The sequence below is a fragment of the Lathamus discolor genome, chromosome 3, assembly GCF_037157495.1.
Source record: "Lathamus discolor isolate bLatDis1 chromosome 3, bLatDis1.hap1, whole genome shotgun sequence".
Taxonomy (NCBI): domain Eukaryota; kingdom Metazoa; phylum Chordata; class Aves; order Psittaciformes; family Psittacidae; genus Lathamus; species Lathamus discolor.
In genome coordinates, this window is record NC_088886.1 from 119,450,530 (window position 1) to 119,465,809 (window position 15,280).

The following is a 15,280-nucleotide window of genomic DNA, read 5'->3' on the forward strand; positions in this document are numbered from 1 at the left end:
TTCTAAAGATTAAATGCTTTGATGTATTAAAATGTCTAGATTCTGCAACTCACCAAATATACTTTGCAAATATCAAAGTTTTATTAACATACTTCACAAGGTGCCAATGCTCTAATCTCCTATAAAGCAAGTGTTAGTTCAGTGAATTTTGTATAGTAAGGGAGTATTCAGACTAGAGTAAAAGAATAACCCTAGTGGACATAATAACATCTGTAGGAAAGGTGATTTCTTGTGGGAGACCAAGCTGTTACTTGAAAATCTTGCTATCTCTGTAACTGTTGTATTACTAGCAGGAAAAAGATGATGCAACTTTGCCTATCTGAATGGATGCCTAAATTTTGAGGACAGCACAGTACGTTTCCTCCATGCTGATCTCCTTTTTGCTATTGTAAGCAAGTGTTCCAGCCACAGAGATGAATGTGTCAGATGCCCTTTGTCCTGTCCCTTCTAAGTGAACATGGCCTTTGTACTTGTGAATGCTACATCTGCTTAACATTGGTTCTGAAATATTAAATGCTTTACAGATTTAGCATTACTGAATAAGGAGAGTGAAGGCAAGAACAAACCAGATTAGAGCCCATCCTTAAGTAGACTATGATTTGAGCACTGATGCACTTGAAGATGCATTTATGTTAATTAAACCTCAGAAAAACTGTCATAGTGAGTTTTTTCATCTTTCTTCATACCAGATATAATTTCACAACATCCATCATCATTTCTGGATGTGATTTTGGATATGGTTGTATACAATAGAATTTTTCTTGTACGTGTAATAATTTGGAGTAAAACAAAGTGCTGTCACTTAAAATTTTTCAGTGCCCTTTTACTGAGCTTAGGCCATTTTAAATGACATTTCACAGGTAGCACAGGGACAAACCATCAGCAGGGCAGGCATGTTTAGCTGCTCATTAATGAAATCAGTGTTATGAAGCATGGATTGGCAAAATGAACAAAGCTAAAGCAATTACTAATCTCTCTGCAGAAATGTGTAGAAAACTGAAGGTCTCATTTAAATTGTTAACATCTTACCAGTACTTGATTTGAACTCAGAAACAATTAATTTGATCATCTGCCATATATATTAATTATAATGATGCTGAAACAAGTGTGAGGAGACTTATCTTCTCGTTTGGTGGGAAAAGGAGGTAGGAAAATAAGGTAATATGTAGTTGGTATGGCTGTTTTAACCTAGAAAAAAATGTATTAAATCACTTTCTGGAGCATCATTTTCCCCTCTTGGTGGGAGGCAGAGCACACCGAAGATGCCACTATGCTGTGCTTTGCTGCCTGTGCCTCAATTACTGTCACTAGTGCTGATCTCTGAGCAGCACGGCTTGCTTGTCACAGCTAGCTAATCGTCAGCAAAGTGCCTTCCACAGGTGTGGGAGCTGGATGCTCACCAGTTACTAATCCAAAGTCCCTTACAGGAGATTGGGGTAGGCATTACTAATTTCATACCATACCAGCCAAGTCATTAATTCTCTGATTAATAGCAGCTCTTACAAAAAGAGACTAAACTGTGCATTACTTTAAACATAAATCTATTGCAGTGGCACTAAATTGGATAGGAGCGAGCAAAACAGCCCAAATGAAGCCCATAGCTTGCTAACAGGCCAGTTAGGTAGACAGGCCATAACTTTTGAACAGCCTGGAACAAATCTTTAGTGTATATAGTTTCCAAAATGCCTACATTATCTATTGCTTAATCAGTAGTTGTGTAAGAAATCACTGTGGTTATCGGAGCATAGAAAACAGCTTTACTGCTTCCATTAAGAAGTACCATTATGCTATAGCAACACATTATCTTCATAAATCATTTGTACTGGGAATATATTTGTCAGGTTTCAAACAGATTGTGTAATTATCACATAATTTTATTTCAAGTGTTCATAACAGGGAATTAGATATGACATTTGCTAATATAAACAGTGCACTTGACTCTCATAGCAGTTAGCCATAAATGTTTAAAGAACTTGGCTCTAAAGGATTTTCATAATGCTGTTTGACAGCAGGTCCTTAGTATTCATATTGTACATATAACATTTATAAGAGCAGCTTGTGAGTCACTGGATCAGTGATGATATGTGCTGAGTGTTGTAAGGTGAGCACAAGTGCTTTACAGTGTGTCAGAGCTGCCAACAGGGTGTTCTCAGTGCTTCTGGTGGAAAAAGTTAAAAGGAAAAAAAGAAACCTAGGAAGGGTTAGAACTCTAAAACTTCCTACATTTGTCACAGAGAGACTTTAAATGTGGAAGATTCAGAAATATGAGAGGTAATGGATGAGTAGTGCAGTGGCACTGTTAATGATGTCTGTCAATGTCCTAATACCGCTTTGTATATTAAACATGTTGGCAAAACCACACAGACTGATTCAGCAAAAGAGCAAGGGATTTGTCAGGTTTAACTGTATATCACATGCTGCTGAAACTGCACAGTGTCCAGAATCCTTTTTCAGGTGAGCTTTAGGGCCTTTCATTTACTACACCCTCGGTATCTTAAGAAGCTCTAATATAGAATACCGGGTCTTGTAAGTTCACTTATTTGCTGAAGTGAAACAAAGCATCCTTTAGCAAGTTGCTTGATTTCATTGTTACTCAATCTGTTCTTCTGCAGAATGAATTTGAAATCTTTTCCCTGGTCTGGGTGTCCAGAGAAGTTAAACTAAGAGAGGTTTTCAGATAACTACAGTTCAAATGCAGTCTTGTTTTTACAATACAACAAGGGTATATGGCAAGTTGACAAAGGGAAAAGTTATGTCTGGAAACATAAAAAAAAAAACACTTTTCCTAGCTGCCAGGCCAACTATAAGGCTGGATGCACAGTTGTTATCAAGCACATCCTGCTTTCTGATTATCGCATTACATTGCTAAGTCTGAATGTATGATCCTTCCAAAGTAACAGTTTCCCTGTCTTATTCTCCTGGCAGCCCTTTAAATCTGTGATCCACAACCAGGAAGCTGGAAGCTCTGAAATGGCTGTGTTTTTCTGAAATGTTATGATGAATTGGTTTTCCTTTTAATAATCCTAAAGTAGGGATTGATATCAAAATGGGCATCTGCTGTTGGACTGCACCCACTGGAGTGACAGCAGGGTACAAATAAAAATGACAATTATTAAGCTTTTTTGTAGAAAAGTGTCGCGTGTAGATCCTGGCCTTCATTTAAATTGTTTATTTCTGCATTACAAGAACTAGATGTTTCATACTTCTCAGCATTTACAAATTAAACAGCATTGACTTCTATTGATGTCATACCTTTGAGTAATACAACTGAACAAGAAAGGCCTTTCCTCCTTTACATTTAGGTAGATGTTTTAATACCATAAGTTATGATAAAAGGATAGTGCATTGTGGAGATGAAGATACAGACTTTTGAGGAGAGGATGCTCTGGCAGTGGTGTTCTGGACAACTTGTTCTTCATATTGGTCCTCCTACCTGATCTTACCTGTTCTTAACTTGTAGGACAGAAGTGGTCTCCTGCTAGACAGTGCATCTGATACAATGTATCTTATGACACTGGAGCCTAATTGTGATACAAATAAGCAGTAAAACATTTTACTTTAAGGCAGGTGCACAGTTTTCCAGGTAATGTTCTTCACTGCTTACCTAGAATGTACACTGTAAGTGAGGGCAGCTCTTAAAGGGGTAGTCATGGATGACTTCTCCAGGCTAGCCATGTGTGCAGATACAGCCCATACTGTATATCCAGATACACACCAGAGTGGTGCAGTGGGACTTAGGGTCCATGCAATTTGGTATTTTAGGTCCTACCCACACAAACACAGTTATGCTGCTTTGGATTCAGCAGGCTGGGGGCAGTGCAGTCCAGGCAGGTAAGCCTGGCTTCACCCTGGTTACACCCAGGCTGTGCCAGCTTTGATGTTTTCAGCTCTGCTCCCCTTTTGCCAGCACGGAGGAGAGTTGCCCCCATCTCTGTGGTTTAGATTAACTTTGGGTTAACTGGGTCTTTGCACCCACAAGTTGTCAGTGGTGTGGCTGCAGGGAAGGCGTTTGCTGCAGTCACTCTGTGAGCAGCTTTGTTTTGGAGCTAGTGAATTCTTAGGTGTGGGGATCGGCATGGTCAACCCTGAGCTGATTTGGCTGAGTTTACTCTGTTTCTCACTCTACCTATATTCTAAGGCTTTTATTTCCCTGAGGTATCTCAGTCTCCTGTTGTTTTGGGTAAAATTACCAGCGGAATTTTATTGCTCAAGAAATACTGGGAAGTGTGCACATCTCTCACTGCCACTCAGCAGCACCTCTCACTGCAGCAGCATTTGTGCAGCTTTTGTTATTTCAAAAATGCAGATCATAGCTGGCTGCTGTTGAGGTTTTTGCTAGTTCATTGTTTACCCAAGGCAATTTAGTTTTACTTCTGTCACTGTCAATTACAGCAAAATCCATTATCCTCATGATTCACAAATTGGGCTTTATTTCCATCTAAAGGCTGTGGCAAGGAACTTGGGAGCTTAGCAAATTGGGTTGATTACAGGAGTGACACATGGGTGATGTCCTTGACACCAACGTGCAGATGGTGATACTGCCAAATTCTTTATATCTGACTAATTGAGCAAAGACCTTCTGAGAAACAGCATATCCTGAAGACACTACAACTTGCATCTTTAATATATTGTTCCAATCACCTTTCTGGAAAGAGGGTTAGTATTTTATTTCTAAAAAGGCAGGTAGTAGACAGCTCAATGGCAGAAGTTAGCTGCAAGCTAATGAGAAACAAGCTATGGCAGTGTCTGATTTTCCCTTATTACCAGCATAAGGACATCTAGCAGCCTGTCTGTGCCATAGAAAAGCTATAAAGGTAAGCAGGAGTGGGGGAAGCACTGGACCTCACTAGAGCCTTTACAGTATTCTTAATCAAAACCAGGGTATACTCAGCCTAATCTTAACTCATATTTACTTTGGTGCTTTCATTTGAAGGGATGATGAAAGAGATGTGCAGGAATATTTAGTTTGCAAAGAGGAGTGATTTGTGTTATAACAGCAATGACAGCATGGGACAATAGCAACAGAATAAAGACAACATATCATCTGAGTGGCAGAGAATGCTCTAGAGGAACAAAGGTTCCTGGTCTCTGACTGAAGGTGAATGCTTGAGCCTAAACTTGCTGAGCATCCAAACTATTTTCAGAAAATGCTGGAAGAAAAAAAACCACCTTGAGGTTGCACTTTGCACATTTGCAGCCTGCAGAAGACAGCATAGCTATGCTTGTTTCTGCCTGAGATGGCTGCTGTGCACTCTCAGCCTCTTGATGGGTGTAATGTGCAGTTAACATTGGACAGACAAGTTGGCCTGGACTATTTCTCCTCTCTCAATATGAACAGAAAGCAGCAGACCACTGCAGAATGTACAAGTTCCTGCATTACCCTTGTGTAAGCCAATGGGGAGGGGTAAAGGACAAGCTTTGGTGCTGCTGCTCCCTTTCTTTGGGTCTCCCCTCTCCCAGCCGCAGAGATGTAAAACTACTTCTCTCCTAACCCACCTTTTAAAGTAAGTAAAGCTATTGCAGGTAAGCTCCCATGAAGGCTCTGTCCACAAACATATGGGGAGTTAAAACGTATTCCACTTCCTCTGGGGAAAATTTAGTTCAAAATGAGCAGTAGTAAATAATTCCTGACTTCTCCCTGGTAAATATTAAAGGTGGCATTGAAGAACAAAGTTTTGTCAGACTGTGTAGGGTTGTACTGTCACACTATTTTTCAAGAAGATATTTCGTATGTAATTACAAGCTATCGTCTACCCCATTACTCCCATTTGTGTTTAAAAACACAAACTGGACCTGGGGCTTACTCATGTCCTTGGGACATGGGCTTGCTTATAAAAATAACATTTTTTGGCAAATTTTACTCTAATTTCGTTGTGGTCCTGGTGTTGGAGGAGTTTTTTAGCAGTGAGAAATTGGAGGAATAGGTTTCCCATTTCTTGTTGTACCTTCACCTAAGCACATGAAACATTCAGAGAACAAGGAGAATGTTACAGAAGCACTCTAACACATTAAAAGCTACTTCAATGCTTTGGTCTGGATACCTACTGCAGGACTTTGGACATTGAATGTAAATGTTGAAAATCTGAAATGTCTGTGGGCAACGACTCTCCCACTGAAGACCAGAAGGAGGAGAGCTTGGGGTGACTACACTGGCATCTCTGGGGTTTTAATTGGCTCTCTAACATTACATAAGCCTTTTCCACAATGACAAGAAATCTTCTCGGGTACAGTGTAGTAAAAGCAGTAATTGGTATCAAAGCCATCTGCATTATTTTTCTTAGTTTGGAAGGCAATACCACATAGCCATTACCTCTGGGAAACCTAAATGAGTTTATGGTAGCTGCTAATTCTGAACACTGATGGATTTTTCCCACCAATTTAGAGGAAAAGTGTTTCACAAATTTAGAGGCTGTTTCTTTGAACTAGAGATTAATTTTTGTATGTGAATTTATACTAAGACAATGAATAATATATTATCTGGTCATTCTAATTTTAGTTTTATGGTATCCTTCAAGTTAGTTGGAGGCGTTTTAGCTTAAAACCAGACTGCAGCATTTGCAGTGCCTGTAAAGGCATTATTTCATGCATTTCTATATGCAACGAATGGGGAGAAGCACATGCTTCATAATACACTAGGCATATTTCCATCCTTGGATTACATGTGAGAGAAGGAAAAAACCATAAAGTGTCTTAATTTTGCTGTTGGAGTGATCAGTGCTGGACATGTTAGAAAACTGTTCTCAATTTTAAAACTAGGCCTTAGTTTCCCCTAGTTTGCATACCCAATAACACACGTTTCAGTTATGTTTAATATAGTGATGTGCTGTGTATGCAACAGCTGTTTCTACATCTCAGAATCAGAGAACTGTTAGGGTTGGAAGGGTTTTCTGGAGAACATCTTGTCCAACCTCCCCTGGCAAGGCAGGGTTCCTAGAGCAGGTTACACAGGAACACGCCCAGGCGGGTTTTGAATGTCTCCAGAGACAGAGACTCCACATCCTCCCTGGGCAGCCTATTCCAGTGCTCTGCCACCATCAACGTAAATAATTTCTTCCTCAGGTTGAGGTAGAACCTCTTGTGTTTTAGTTTATGACCATTGCTCCTCGTCCTGTCGCTGGGCATCACTGAAGAGTCTGGAACCATCCTCTTGGCACCCACCATTTGAGATATTTATATGTATTCATGAGATTCCCTCTCAGTCTTCTCTTCCCTAGACTAAACAGACCCAGCTCCTGCAACATCTCCTCATAAGAAACATGCTCCAGACCCCTGATCATCTTTGTGGCCCTCTGCTGGACCCTTTCCAGTAGCTCCTTGCCTTTCTTGTACTGAGGAGTCCAGAACTGGACACAGTACTCCAGATATGGCCTCACCATGGTCAAGTAGAGGAGGAGGATCACCTTACTTGATGTGCCAGCTACACTCCTCCCAATACACCCCAGGATACTATTGGCCCTCCTGGCCACAATGGCACACCACTGGCTCATAGTCAACTTACAATCTATCGGTGCAGCTGAACTGCTCTCTAGTATGTCTTGCGCTGGTACTTGGTTCTTCATCCCAGGTGAAGTACCCTACACTTGCCCTTGTTGAACCTCATTAAGTTTCTCTCTGCTCAGTTCTCCAGCCTATTCAGGTCCAACTGAATCTCAAATAAAAGAAAATTTTTTGTGCAGAGTTTCAGTGCCATTTTTTTCCCTGAATTTGAAAACCACCTCCAAAATGGTTAAAATCTGACTGGGTGAGAGAAGAGTGATGGGGAGGAACAGTTACTATTAGGTTATGTGGAGCTGCCTGCTATGCCTTTTTCAGCACTCACTTTACCCTTGCTGAAGCTCTGTCCTGATACCATAGGCATGGGTGTCAGGCTTGCACCCAGCATGATAGGGGAAAGTGGGTGTTTCTGGGATAGGGGGGCTGCTGGTGGTAGTGATGCTGAAGAGCCCTAGTGTAATGAAGAAGAAGAGCTTTGCTTCATGGGGCATGACAGGGCTTTTAAAAGACAATATATACATGGACAATATTATGCCATATATCCAAACAAGACCATGTGAGCTGTCAGTTTGTAGGGGTTTTTCTTTTACATAATAATACATATTCAGAAGTGATTGTTTTAGTGAAGGTAGGAGAATATTGTTCAAATCTGTTTATGGAAATAAGCCATATAGATAAAAGTACCTTGAGTATTGCTTATAACTACAGTTACTCAAAAAATGTTTTTAAATGCATTTCACAGAATCACAGAATCACAGAATCCCAAGGGTTGGAAGGGACCTAAAAAGATCATCTAGTCCAACCCCCCTGCAAGAGCAGGGTAACCTACAGTACATCACACAGGAACTTGTCCAGGCGGGCCTTGAATATCTCCAGTGTAGGAGACTCCACAACCCCCCTGGGCAACCTGTTCCAGTGCTCTGTCACTCTTACAGTAAAGAAGTTCTTCCTGATGTTAACGTGGAACTTCCTATGTTCCAGTTTACACCCATTGCCCCTTGTCCTATCACTGGATATCACTGAAAAAAGCCTAGCTCCATCATCCTGACACCTACCCTTCACATATTTGTAAACATTGATGAGGTCACCCCTCAGTCTCCTCTTCTCCAAGCTAAAGAGACCCAGCTCCCTCAGCCTCTCCTCATAAGGGAGATGTTCCACTCCCTTAATCATCTTTGTGGCTCTGCGCTGGACTCCTTCAAGCAATTCCCTGTCCTTCTTGAACAGAGGGGCCCAGAACTGGACGCAATATTCCAGATGCGGCCTCACCAAGGCTGAGTAGAGGGGGAGGAGAACCTCTCTTGACCTACTAACCACTCCCTTTCTAATGCACCCTAAGATGCCATTTGCCTTCTTGGCCACAAGAGCACATTGCTGGCTCATGGTCATCCTCCTATCCACCAGGACCCCCAGGTCCCTTTCCCCTTCGCTACTTTCCAGCAGGTCAACCCCCAACCTGTACTGGTACATGGGGTTGTTCTTCCCCAGATGCAAGACTCTACACTTGCCCTTGTTAAATTTCATCAAGTTTCTCCCCGCCCAACTCTCCAGCCTGTCCAGGTCTCGCTGAATGGCAGCACAGTCCTCTGGTGTGTCAGCCACTCCTCCCAGTTTTGTGTCATCAGCAAACTTGCTGAGGGTGCACTCAGTTCCCTCATCCAGGTCATTGATGAAAATATTAAACAGCACCGGTCCCAGCACCGACCCCTGAGGAACTCCACTAGTCACAGACCTCCAGCTAGATTCTGCGCCATTGACCACAACTCTCTGCCTTCTTCCTTTCAACCAGTTCTCGATCCACCTCACTACTTGATCGTCAAGCCCACACTTCCTCAGCTTATCTATGAGGATGCTGTGGGAGACAGTATCAAATGCCTTACTGAAATCAAGAAAAACCACATTTCTTACAAAGTAGGTAGCACTGAACAGACTAAAAGCCTATATTTATCTTAGCCTATACATTGAGTTGCTACCCCCAAAAACTGACTGAACAGATTACTCAGGAACATAGAATACAATAGAATAAAGTGTAAAATACATCTCAAAAAGAGAGAGGAGCAAAGAAATAAAATTATGTGTGAAGATGAAACTTTAAATTATGACAAACTTTTATAAGAAGCATCTCATGCTGAATTTCCATTCTTCTAGTGCAGTCCTGGTAGATGGCAATAAATGCTGTCAAGATTTATTTGTAGCAAAATCACACCAAGAGAAGCTATTCAGAAATCTTTGAAAGTACTTTTCTTTGTCAGAATATGCCAATTTTTCATAAGGAAAATGTTCATGGAAACATGTTGAACTGGATTAATCTTTCGATGCAGCATGGGCTTTGTTGGAAACCCACCCAGTGTCCAGTCAGCATATGCACCAAGCTACTGCTCTGAGCCAGGACCTGGCAAGTGCCCTGAGCCAGCCTGGGCTGCACTTGGTAATGTATTATAGTTGGAAAGGTATTTGCTTGGGAATATATTTTCTTTCTTTGAAAAAATGCAATTTTCTTTCTGGAAATGCTTAATTATCGATGAATAAATTTTTGGGGACTTTACCTCAGTTTAATTTTCTAGAAAGTTCTAATAATGCTCCTTGGAGGAAATGGATTTTTGGGCATTAATTCAACTTGTTTGTCTTGACCCATGCAGCATATGGCCAGAAAGGCAGTCTCTGGATATAGATATTCTCACATTGGATTATTAGTTTTGTACTGCCTATAGTGTGGAGCAGTATTTACTATTGCTGGAAATCAAGCCCTCCCACAAACATAGGGAGGGGAAGAAACATAATGATGACATTCAGATGAATTATGCCAAAGAACTTATGGAAATATTCATTACATTTGGCAATGAATCAGGTTCGTCAGTGGTTGCATAACTATAGAACTTATTTTCTAAAATAATCCATAACATTTGGGTTTTTTGGCAAGATGGTGTTGGACAGCAGTTCTAGCTTTCAAAGTTGTATGTTTGATTCTGGCAACAGCATGTGTTTGCAACTGAAGAGAAAACATTAGTGCATTTATTCAGTCAAATGTTTCATCTGGTTAGTGATAATCAAGCCAGCAAGAGTGAATTAGTAAGATGTGGTTAAAAGGTTATAAAGTTTCATTTAGAATAAAATGTAGCCAGTGAATACATTAAAATAAATACCGAGATTTAATTTGGCAAATAGCTTGCAGCAAATAATTAATATTTTATGGTTACGGTTTTTTTCTCTTTCTATAATAGACAATCCTTGTCTCTGTCAGCTTACTGAATTAAGCTGTATTTTGGCAAATAAGTGCCATGTTATCTCTGCGTTCTGCTTGGTAGCTGCTCACAGACATGCTGGGGGGAAGGTTGTTTCTCGCCAGCCCGTGGCTGTCATCTGTTAGTCACCATATGTGCTGGTGACACTGCATATCTGATGCCACCTCATTCCAGTCAGCTCAGTAACACAAGAATATCAAAGAATACAAAATGCCACTCTCAGAATGATAGTTTGGCCCAACAAGTCATTATTTTGGCTTATCAGTTTAGCCATGTTTTCCCTTTTTTCCATGATGCAGAGAACAAAGGGGAGGCAGCTGTAAAGGGGCACCCACAGGGCATCCACCAGTGCTGCTGAAGGCGTCTGTCACCTGCCTGATCCCCGCAGCACATCTCAGCCTCAGATGTGCTGTGAAACTGCAAAATTCAGTCTTGCCTCCTCTTCCCTTTAAAACTGTGGAAACAGAAAGGTTAGCAAAAAATAGAAATGAAGGATTCAGTTTAGGTTTTTTAAATGCATGGAGTGATTCAGAAGCCACTTGCTGCCCCCCAGAAGTTTATGATTAGTTGTTTTTAGGAATGACGCCATGTGAAACTTTCAGAAACTTGCAGTGAGCAGAGCTTTGCCTTCAGGAGCCTTAGAATCATCTTGTCTCTGCATTTTGAGTTATGCCTCTCAATTGCCCAGGTGCCATGTGTGAACTATAAAATGATGGCAAGCCTGTGACACTGGAGATGTATCAATGTGATGTGTGATCAGTGTGCACACAGGTGCCATGGTGTTGCTTTGTAAGTGAAACTAAGATAGGGTGTCTCCAAACAGATTTATCTTTGTGGCTGACAGTCATGTCCCACAGAAAACGTGGAATGTGGTCCTACACGTTGAGGAAGTTTTCTAGGAGCATTCATCTGAGGATTGTACATGAGAGCAAAGGCTTTCAGAAAGTAGCTGTATCACTGGGACTTTTCTTCTGGCAAAGGCGTTCATTTGCCTTTTAGGCAGTTGCTTTCTGTGTCCGGGTGTATTGCAGATTTGTAAAAGTTAGGGGAGCTCCCTCTGTACTCACATACAGATTGACTCCTCTGTGAGCAGCTGCACTGCTGAATGCCTCAGTCTCTGAAAAGAGTGGATTGCTTGGTAAACATTTTTTAAATAACCTGGCAAAACGTGTAGACTAAGAGGTGAGTGAGGCATGTACTCTTTACTCCTGCAGAGAAACCAGCTGCTTATAGATTTAAGAAAGTGAGTTGTTGTGTTCTGTGGTTTAATCCTTGTTATTGCAGTGTAAAAGACTCCATGCAATTAAACTGTAATGTGTTGATTTTATTATGTGATGGCAGATTGTGCTTCTGCTCTAACAACCACTGGAGCTCACTAGAAAATAGGTGTGCTCAATGCATGATAATGCTTTGTTCAAACCAACGGTGCAAGTAAAATTACTTTCTCACTGTGCATATTGTGGGGAAGATCTTTAAAGCCTCTTCCTGTTATCTTGCCTGTGCTCATACTGCTGTCAGCAGGAGCTTTGCCATTGAATTTAAAGGGAGCAGGCAAAGCTCAATAGTAAATGGTTCTCAAAAGTGACATCTGTGTGACATCAAGTGGTTTGAGTAAGGATGGTTTTAATACCAAGGCCTTGTTGGCTTGGGGCTTGAGAAACTGTTGGCTCAGGTCTTTGCTCTGGGGAAGACTTCCCTTCTGGACCTTGCTCAGAGATAAATTCCCTGTCAAGTGGGGTTAAGGTTTTCTCATCTTGTTTGTTTGTCTCTAAACCAAGCTCTAAAGTGGTGTTACTGTGTCTGTGAGCTACTTGATACTTTCACCCGGTGACCGAGCCTTAGTTGTAACAACACACATTGCTCTTGAGCCCAACTAATCAAAGAATCTTCAGAAATTTCTAGAGTTAAAGATATCCAGATATTACTCTATGTCCCTATGGTGTACATTAAAATGTGAAGAGTCATGAAAGCTATTCCTAGATATATGTTTGAATAATGTATGAACATGTTACTTCCTGAATTTGACAACATGCACTGTGATTAGTCATATAATGAAGTTGCAAATGCAATTTATAAAAGTGAGTACTTGAAAGAAACTATTTTCTGCAGTTTAAAAGCAAATAGATTTTTCTGTTAATTTGCTTTGAAAGTAGCTCTTAAATATAGCATGTGAGTCCAAGTGGATACTTGCTCATCCAAATCTCTGCAACACTCCCTAGAACCAGATCAGAAACCTTAATATGTGTTAAAATTTCATCCAGTCACTTGAATGATGTTGCAAATATTTCCCAAATTCATCAGATATCTACATGAACTTGGAAGGGAATATCTTCAAAAGACCAGTTTCAAAGCTGGATTTTTTTCCCCTTTCTCTCACTAATCAATACACAAGCTTGCTCTAAAATCAGAACTAAAACCCCAGCAGAAGTTCAAAAGGAATAGCCCTGGTGTGTAGAAGTGTTCATCCCTGTGAGAGGCTGAAAGATTTGATGGGGACTGTGGGAACACTGCTGCAAAATACTACCTTTTCTCATGTTTGTTTAATACTGCTCCTGCTTCTTCACTGAGCAGGTCATTCCACTGGCAGGGTGCAGGCATTTTAAACTCTATTGGCGAGTAGCACAGTGGAATCTGAATATTAGGCAAAACTGGGTACTTTGAAGGCTTTCTGTTACGATGCTGGTTGGGAGCTCTGTCTGTCACTTGTGCTTGCCTTAAAGTCATCTCCAGTGCTTGTGGCTTTCTGTTATGGGAGAGTCTACTCTGAGTGAATTATTTTTATGGAATGTGTGTGCCAGTAAAGACCATGTAAACATGCTGACAGCTGATCGAGATGCTTGTTTAGCTCAGAGGCGGAACCCCTGTTTGCTGTGGGGCTGTGCCAGGTGTGAGTTAGCCTGGAATGGAAGGGGGCTACAATGAGGCCAGTGTCATCACCTGGGACCACGTGTGATCGATCTCTCTGTACCTCTGTGTGGCTGTTTTTCACAAAGCTTTTTAGAAATCTAGGCCACTGTCTTCCAGTGGGGCTGACAAAGACAAATGTTTAGCTTCCATTTGACTTTTAGACTTATTGCAGACTGATTTATGTGTGTTTCCTTGTGTAGGGAAGCAAGATTTTAGAAACTGTCTTCTCAGTGGTGTAACTGGTATTCACTAAGCTGGACAAATCTATAAATCTAGTTTTTAATTTAAATTTATGCCACTGTTTTCTGTAAAATAATTATTTTTTTTTTTTTTAATCCAGTCTTTGAAAAAGAGCTGCAAGATGTAAATGATCATAATTCCAATTCAAAACTGAAGTCTGAAGTTCATTTCTTACATATTCTGGTCCTAGGTGGTTTAATTAAGTAAACTTTCAGTATTTTACTTATTGTAATATTTGAATGGGAATTGTAAGGCATTACTTATGCATGACTTTGTTGTAAGTATGTGACTAGCAACTTATTAATATTTCTGAGTTTGAATGTACTTAATCGCTTGTGTTGTGTTATGAATCACCCTGTTTTTCCCTGGAAGTTTCCATGGCAGAGAGGGATGTTCAGGGACTACTACTAAGAGATGCAGAAAATCTTAGTACGAAGCAGTTCTTCAAATTTTGCACAGATTCACATGAAATATTCCCTATTCCTTCCAGGTCATTAGTTTAAAAGGTCCTTAAGTTAGGATAACTGTGTTAGTCAAGAGAAAGCTGTATTAAGCAACTTGAAAATTGAATTTGTTATCGGTTTTATGAAGATTGCTTCAAGGGTGCGGAATTTTTAATAACTTTCTTTTATGTTGAACTGCCTGCTGCAGCCTTCTTTGGGAAATAGAAGGAGCTGCAGATGAAATGAATGCTAACGTGTCTGCTTCCTGGCTTTACCTTAGCAATTGTATAACTGGCAAGAAACATAAAATCCCTTTTCTGCTGTAAATCAGCATCTTTGAAAAAAGCCCTGGGAGGGTACAATGCATTACAGTTATTCTGTACTGTACTAATGGAGAACAGAACACTAAGCTAATTGAAAGGGCAATCATACTGTATTTCTGAAAAGTCAAGATAAAATATTTTTTCATAATGGAAGAGGAAATAAGAAATGTTTCTGGCATTCGACACAGTCAAGTTTTTATCTAGGTTTCTGCTAATATTAATCTTTATGCACAGGCTGCTAAGGTTGAAATGTCTATCAATCAGGACTTACCCGCAGCCCTGCATTTCCCACAGAGGGTGGTTTCTGAGCTCAAAAGGGGCTTTGCTGGGAAGGAGCATATGGGAAACCTCTAAGGAAAGCAAGACTTTTGCTCATCAGCCTGGACTATTGCAGGTGCAATTGCAGGAGTCACTGAGGCTGTGCTGTAGCACAGTACAGGGCACAGGAAAGTGTGTGCTGCCCCAGACGTGCCCTGTAGCCAGCACCAAAACACATGGGCTGCATGACTGAAGGCTGATAATACCTGTGAAAGATTTCACATGTTATTATTTCTTACATGATAGAAAAATTTTATTTCTTGTTTCTGCCAAAATACATTGTTGGGTTTCAGCTATTGTGAGTTTTCTGTTT